The sequence below is a fragment of the Trichechus manatus genome, unplaced genomic scaffold (genome assembly GCF_000243295.1).
Source record: "Trichechus manatus latirostris isolate Lorelei unplaced genomic scaffold, TriManLat1.0 scaffold00155, whole genome shotgun sequence".
Taxonomy (NCBI): domain Eukaryota; kingdom Metazoa; phylum Chordata; class Mammalia; order Sirenia; family Trichechidae; genus Trichechus; species Trichechus manatus.
Window position 1 is genome coordinate 3,675,684 of NW_004444091.1, and position 6,793 is coordinate 3,682,476.

Here is a 6,793-nt window from a genome sequence, read left to right on the forward strand (position 1 = left end):
GAGGCACAGCAGTCCAGGGACAAGGACTAGAAGGCAGGAGGGGACAGGAAAGCTGGTGATAGGGAACCCAAGGTTGAGAAGAGACAGTGTTGACACTTTGTGGGGTTGTTAACCATTGTCATAGGGCAGTATGTGTACTAACTGTTTAATGAGAAACTGTTCTGCAAACATTCATCTAAGGTACAAAAAAAAAAAAAAAGAATTATCTATGTGAGATCAAATTGACAACTGCAACTCAAAAGGTTTAATGGGAAGTCTAGGGGGCAGTGAGTTGAAGATAATGGTGATGGAACAATTTGGAAAAGGATAGTGAGAATAGCAGCACAACTGGAAGAAAGTAATCAATGTCACTGAATTGTACATAAAAACTTTTGAAATGGTGTAACTTTGGGTATGTATATTTTCACCAAAAAAAAAGGTCCTCCAAGGCGGAGAAGGGAGAGTGTTAACATGACGTGGGGTTGTTAACCAATATCATAAAACAATATGTGTACTGACCGTTTAATGAGAAACTATTTGTTTTGTAAACCCTCATCTAAAGTACAATAGAGAAAATGTAAAAAAAGATGGAGCTGAAGGTCAAACAGCAGTAAATGAATCAGATGAAGCAGTGGGAGAGGGCTAGAGAGAGGCCCAAGAAGGAGTGCAGAGGATGCCAAGCCAGGCAGCTGTGCCCAAACTTCAGCCTTGAAGAGATAGTTGTGTCCTGAGGTACCTTGGCCTCTCAAAGGCAAGGTCTTGTGGGTGGGCAAATGGCCACTCTGGAATTTCAAGTAAGGCTCAGACACAGTCAAAGGATTCTTAGCTCTAGATCAGGTTTTACCAGTGACATCCCTGGCCAACACTGTCCCAACAACCCAGACACAGACTCCCAACCTGTAGTGTGCATTCATGGCTCCTTGGGGACTATCAGCTCAGGTTTCCTATGGATCATGTCCACTGTAGGGCAGTGAGCAATGTGCGTTCTTGAGCACCTCCAAAGACCACTTGCAGGGGGCCTGCAGCAGCCCCTTATGTATGCTGACAAAGGAGTTCCTTCCCGAATGGTGGCCTCCAGCCTCCTGACCAGTCTCCCGGCTTGTCTTTGGAAGTTATCAACTCTGATCAAGTAGTGTTGCCTCTGCTCACTCTCTGGGGTGTAGAGTGGTCATGCGTTGGACATGTTCAACTTCACTAATAACCAAAAAATACATGACACTGAATTACCATGTTATACTTAATAAATTTGGAAAAAGGGAAAAGCTTATAATTCCTATCTCAAGTGAGATTGTACACTCAGATATTTCTGGTAGCAAAACTTAAGTCTACTTAAGTTACCAGTTAGAAAATACCTTGGCATTCTAAATTCTGTGAATTTATCCAAAACAGGACTAAATAATATGCTTAAAGATTTTATCACTTACTTATACTTTTAATCAGGACAAAATTTCTCCTAAACTTTTTATTTTAATTACAAACCTACAGAAAAGTTGGAAGAGTAGTTTAACACACACACACACACACACACCTTTCACCTAGATTTACCATTTGCTAATATTTTGCATTATTTAGTTTCTCTCTCTCTGTATATATATATTTTTCTAAGCCATTTGAAAGTTGAGGTTACCGTTAAATACTTTTAGCATGCATCTCCTAAGAACATGTATATTCTCCTACATAACCGCAATACATTTATTTTATCCACAAACTTTAACACTGACACGATTACGTTATCTACTATGAAGGCCATATTTAAATGTTCTCAAATGTTCTAGAAATATTCTTTGTAACTTTTTTCTAAGTTCCAGGCTCAAATTGTACTTAATTGTCATGTCTCTTTAGTCTCTTTCAATCGAGAATATTCCCTTGACTTTTTCCCCCCTTCATAACATTTACATTTTTGAAGAGTCCAGATAAATGAACTGGTGTCTTGTGGAATGTTCCACACTCTGAATTCCTTTGTTTTCTCCTGCTTAGATTCAGATAAATCATTTTTATCTGAATCATCCATAAGAGATGTTGCTTACTTTCATTGCATTCCATCAGGGAGCTCAAAATGTCAGGTTGTCCCATTATTGGTGATGGTAAGTGTGATCACTTGGTTAAGTGGGAACCACCAGATCTCTCCCTTGTAAAGGGCCTCTTTTCCTTTGTATTTTTCAGAAGTCTGTGGCTGACACACTGAGAGCATGGACCATCCTGTTCCCCACCAGATTTTCACTTAGTGGTTATAGACTCCCTTGAAGATCCTTGACAATGTCAATTATTACATTAGTGGTTGCAGACTGATGATTTTCTCAACCTATCTATCCTTCTATGTTCATTACCTGGAATTCTTTGTAAAGAAGCACTCTCCTCATACACACACTTTTCTTTTTTAGGGTCACTATGAACTTGGATTTTTGTTCAATGTGTTGTAATTACTAACTGTCATTATAGTTTTTGATACTTAAGTTGACCCAAGTTTGACTCACGGTACCCGTTCATGCCAGTCCAGGGTCCTTCTGATATGTCCCTAATGAACACCTGCTTGCTTTCTGGCACAACAAACTGTCCCCGGCTTATCTTACACTTTGCCTCTTTCAGAACTGGAATCATTCATTTCTCCAAAAATCTGTTTTTTTCTTATTGGAAAAATCACATACTTATTTATAAAGGTTAAAAAATAAATAAAACTAAAGAAAGATAAATGCTCAACAATAAAGGAGCTAAACAAGTTTTGGCACTTCTGTTCGATGAAACATTACCCAATAATCTAAAAACATCATCAAAGAAAGTGAAATCAAACTAAATGTTTATAAGACTAAGTAAAAAAAGAGAGAGAAAGAGCTAACATTGTACACAAGATATGGGTTATAGTTAAAAAAGAAATAAAAAGAAAAAGAATTGTGTTATGGATTGAATTATGTCCCCCCAAAATACGTGTTGTAAATCCTAAACTCTATGCCCTGGAGGTGCAGTGGTTAAGAGCTCAGCTGCTAACAAAAAGGTCAGCAGTTTGAATCCACCAGCTGCTTTTTGGAAACCATATGCAACAGTTCGACTCTGTCCTATAGGTTTTCTATGAGTTGGAATCTACAGCAACGGGTATGCCTGTGGTCATAATCCTGTTTGGGAATGGGTTCCCTTTGTTGCGTTAATAAGGCAGGATTACTGTAGGGTGTATCTTGAATCAATATCTTTTGAGATATAAAAGAGATTAAACAAAAGAGAAGCAGAGATGGGGAAGAGACATTCCAAGCCACATGAAGAGCAGAAGCTCAGATGAGACAAGGACCTTTCTCCAGAGCCGACAGAGAGAGAAAGGCTTACTCTTGAGCCAGCACTCTGAATATGAACTTCTAGCCTCCTAAACTTTGAGGAAATAAATTTCTGTTTGTTAAAGTTATTCACTTGTGGTATTTCTGTTATAGCAGCACTAGATAACTCAGACAAATGGAAAAGGACAAGACCTAGAAAAAGCCATATACAAAAGAGACCAGGGTGGTGAGATTGTGGATGAAAGGTCTTATGTTCCACTGAGAGGCTGACGGTTCTGCTCGCATTGTCTGTGTCATCAGAAAGAAAAACAAGTGATGTGAAGTCAGACTCCATTCCTATGTGGTGCTGGGCTGGACAAAATATGGCTCAATGTCCCAGCCCTGTCCTGCCCACCTGGGGCTCACAGTCTATGAACAGAAGCTGATGGAGCTGACGAAGCTTCTGCTTCAGGGCCTTTCACCTACACAGCCCCCTTCCAAGACCATCTGAGGGGCTCTAGCAAATATGTTCACATTGCTGTACAGTTTTGTAAAATTTGCAGACGAAGGTACCTTAATCATAATCAGTCAAGATCACTGTCTCTTTCCACTCTGACTTCTTCAAACTTTCCCTCATGTTGGGTGGTGCTGGCTTTGCCATAGGCATTTATCCGGCAAACTGAGGGGAAATTGAGTTAGGGATCCATTTAGTCTGAGTTTAGGGGATATGTTTATGTAGTTCACAATCATGTTCATATGTAGTCAAGTTATTGCTCGCTGTCCTGGTGTAGGAATGAGATCCAGGAATACCGCCACTGCCTACTGTGCTGGCTCACCTGGCAACATGACACAAAGGTGCAGGATCAGAGGTCACATCTCAACATGAACATGACCCAGATGCCTGGCACTGGAAGTATGTGGGTAGTGAAAAGGAAATGAAGTTTGAAATGTACGGAGCCAGAAGCTAGTCTGTAGAAAATTCTTCCAGTCAGCAGACACGTAAAACTGTAAGTAGCAGATTCAGTTTTCATTTCTATCTTGGAAATATACTCTGTAAAAGACCATATAAACTATATATATATATATATACACATACGTATATATATGCATATATATATATTTCTTTTATCGGGAAGCTCATAAAATAGAATTTATCAAAATTCTTATGTTCTTAGGGCACAAAACCTATAGCAGGATTGCAAACAGTGAGTAAACTGTACGTGAATCCTATGTTATACATCTCAATTACGAATACTGAAGAAACAAATTTCCATTAACTATGCTAAAAGAAAGACTAAATTATCTTTCAATTTTCTCTATACAAAGTGATTTTACAAAATCTTCATAAATGAAGAAACAGAGTATTCAGCCAAAAATATGTAGGATAAAAAAGTATTATAGAGGTGTGTCAAGCTATTAATTAATAAAAATAATGTCATTTTCCTGGATATTTTTGCTCTTTGTTAGATTTTTAAAAATTTGCAATTTATTATGATTTATCTCCTATTCTAAGTAATAACTTTGTCCTTAATTGTAATTTTGTAACTTTTTATCCTTTTTATAAAGAGGGCTCCCCAAGTTGTATAAGCTTTCAAAACAAAAACCAAACCCGTTGCCATCGAGTCAATTCCGACTCATAGCGACCCTATCGCACAGAGTAGAACTGTCCCATAGAATTTCCAAGGAGCGCCTGGTAGATTCAAACTGCTGATCTTTTGGTTAGCAGCTGTAGCTCTTAACCACTACACCACCAGGGTTTCCTATATAAGCTGCAGGCGCCTCAATACTTATTTGCCCCTGCAAGGCAGCCCACCTTTGAGCACACCAGCCCCTAAGGGAGGACCACATGTGGAGGCTCACTGTTTGCTGGCCCAGGGCTAGGTGGTCACATGGGTGAGTAGGGAGCAGTGTCCGATGGGTCCCCATTCTGGGAATGGCTAGAATCCCACCAGGGTCTCAGCTCCCTGGTCTCCCTCCCTTGGCCTCCAGCAAGTTGTGGTGGTCATGACAGATCCTTTAGACACAAACAAAAAAAATGCCTGTTTCGGTCATGGGTCAATTCTGACTCATGGCACCCCATGTGTAACAGAGTAGAACTCCTCCATAGGGTTCTCTTGGCTGTAATCTTTAGGGAAGCGGATCACCAGGTTTTTCTCCTCAGGAACCACTGGGTGGGTTCAACCACCAACGTCTAGATTATCAGTAGACTACATATTGCTTTAGCCACTGGGGAATATTGAGACACAAACAGCAAAGCCAAATGGTGAAGGGACAGGGAGTGCGGTGGGTCATTAATCAGCTGGGAGCACAGGAGGTGCACCTGTTAGTCCCCACCCACCCGTCAGTCCAGGGCTGTCACCAGGGAGAAGAGTTGGTTCTGGCTCGCAGCTTGCCCCACATCTGACCCCACTGCCTCCTCCCAGAGCCTGAATGGCTGAAACTGGCCTGAGGTGCTGGCTGCTCTGCATCCTGCTACTTCACTCAGTGAGTCCTTGAGGTCTGTGTCCACAGCCCACCGCCCTCATGGGGGCCCAGCTGGGTATGTGGATGGGGGCTTTGTGGCTCCTGGGGCCTAGGACTGCTTGACGCACAGTGAGAAGCCTTCAGGGTCTGGAGGAGCCAGCAGGTCCCGAGGATCAACTGGGGTAGTGGGGATCCCAGCCCCCTAGAGGAGAGGGTGGGGTGAAGGTTCGGGGGAAGAGTGGCAGCGTTACCAGCGAGCAGACAGCATTCTGGGGGACTTGGAGAAGGACAGAGGCTCAACTGCAAGTTTCTTGCTTATTTTCCTGTCAATGATGGGGGATGGTTTCAGACATCTGGACAGAGGACTCCACCAATGGCCCATTACACAGACTATAGACCTGGGAACCAGAGGGTCTTGACACTCCCACTTTTCTCAACCCCCTCATCAAACCTGGCACCTAATATGGGAAGTTCTACCTCCTAACCTACCTTTCCCCTGTCCATCCTTATTCCCACTGCCAGATCCCGGACCCTGTTTCCTCTTACCTGAAGTATGGCAAAGATCTCCTGACAGCACCCCATCTTCTCATGGCAAATCACTCTATTTCCTTCAAGATTCTACTCAAACCTCACTTCTTTGATCTTTCACTTTTCCTAAAGTTAATTGCTTTGTATAGCCTTCTATGAGCAGTGACTTCACTCTTTGAGAAATTCTATTGTTATAGAAATATGTTTATTGTATATACATAAACACCCACACACATATATATAGTGTCTGGCTTATAATAGGTACTAAATAAGTACAGGTAGTCCCTGATTTACAACATATTCGAGTTACAGTCGGTCCCCGGGGTACGAACGAGATCTGTCCCTAACTGTGCCTTTAAGTCGAATTTGTAGGTAAGTTGGAACAGATGCATGTGGTTCTTATTTAGCCTTAATTTAGCGCAAGAAAAGGCTTGAAAGCTTTTCAGTGATTTAAAAGCTGCAGGTGCAGCAAGTGAAGGTGACTGTAATGAAGAATTAGTTTTCATATGAGGTTGGTTGAATCGTTTCAAAGTGAGGGCAAATTTACATAACATTAAAGGGCAAGTAGGAGTTGTCCTTAAGTA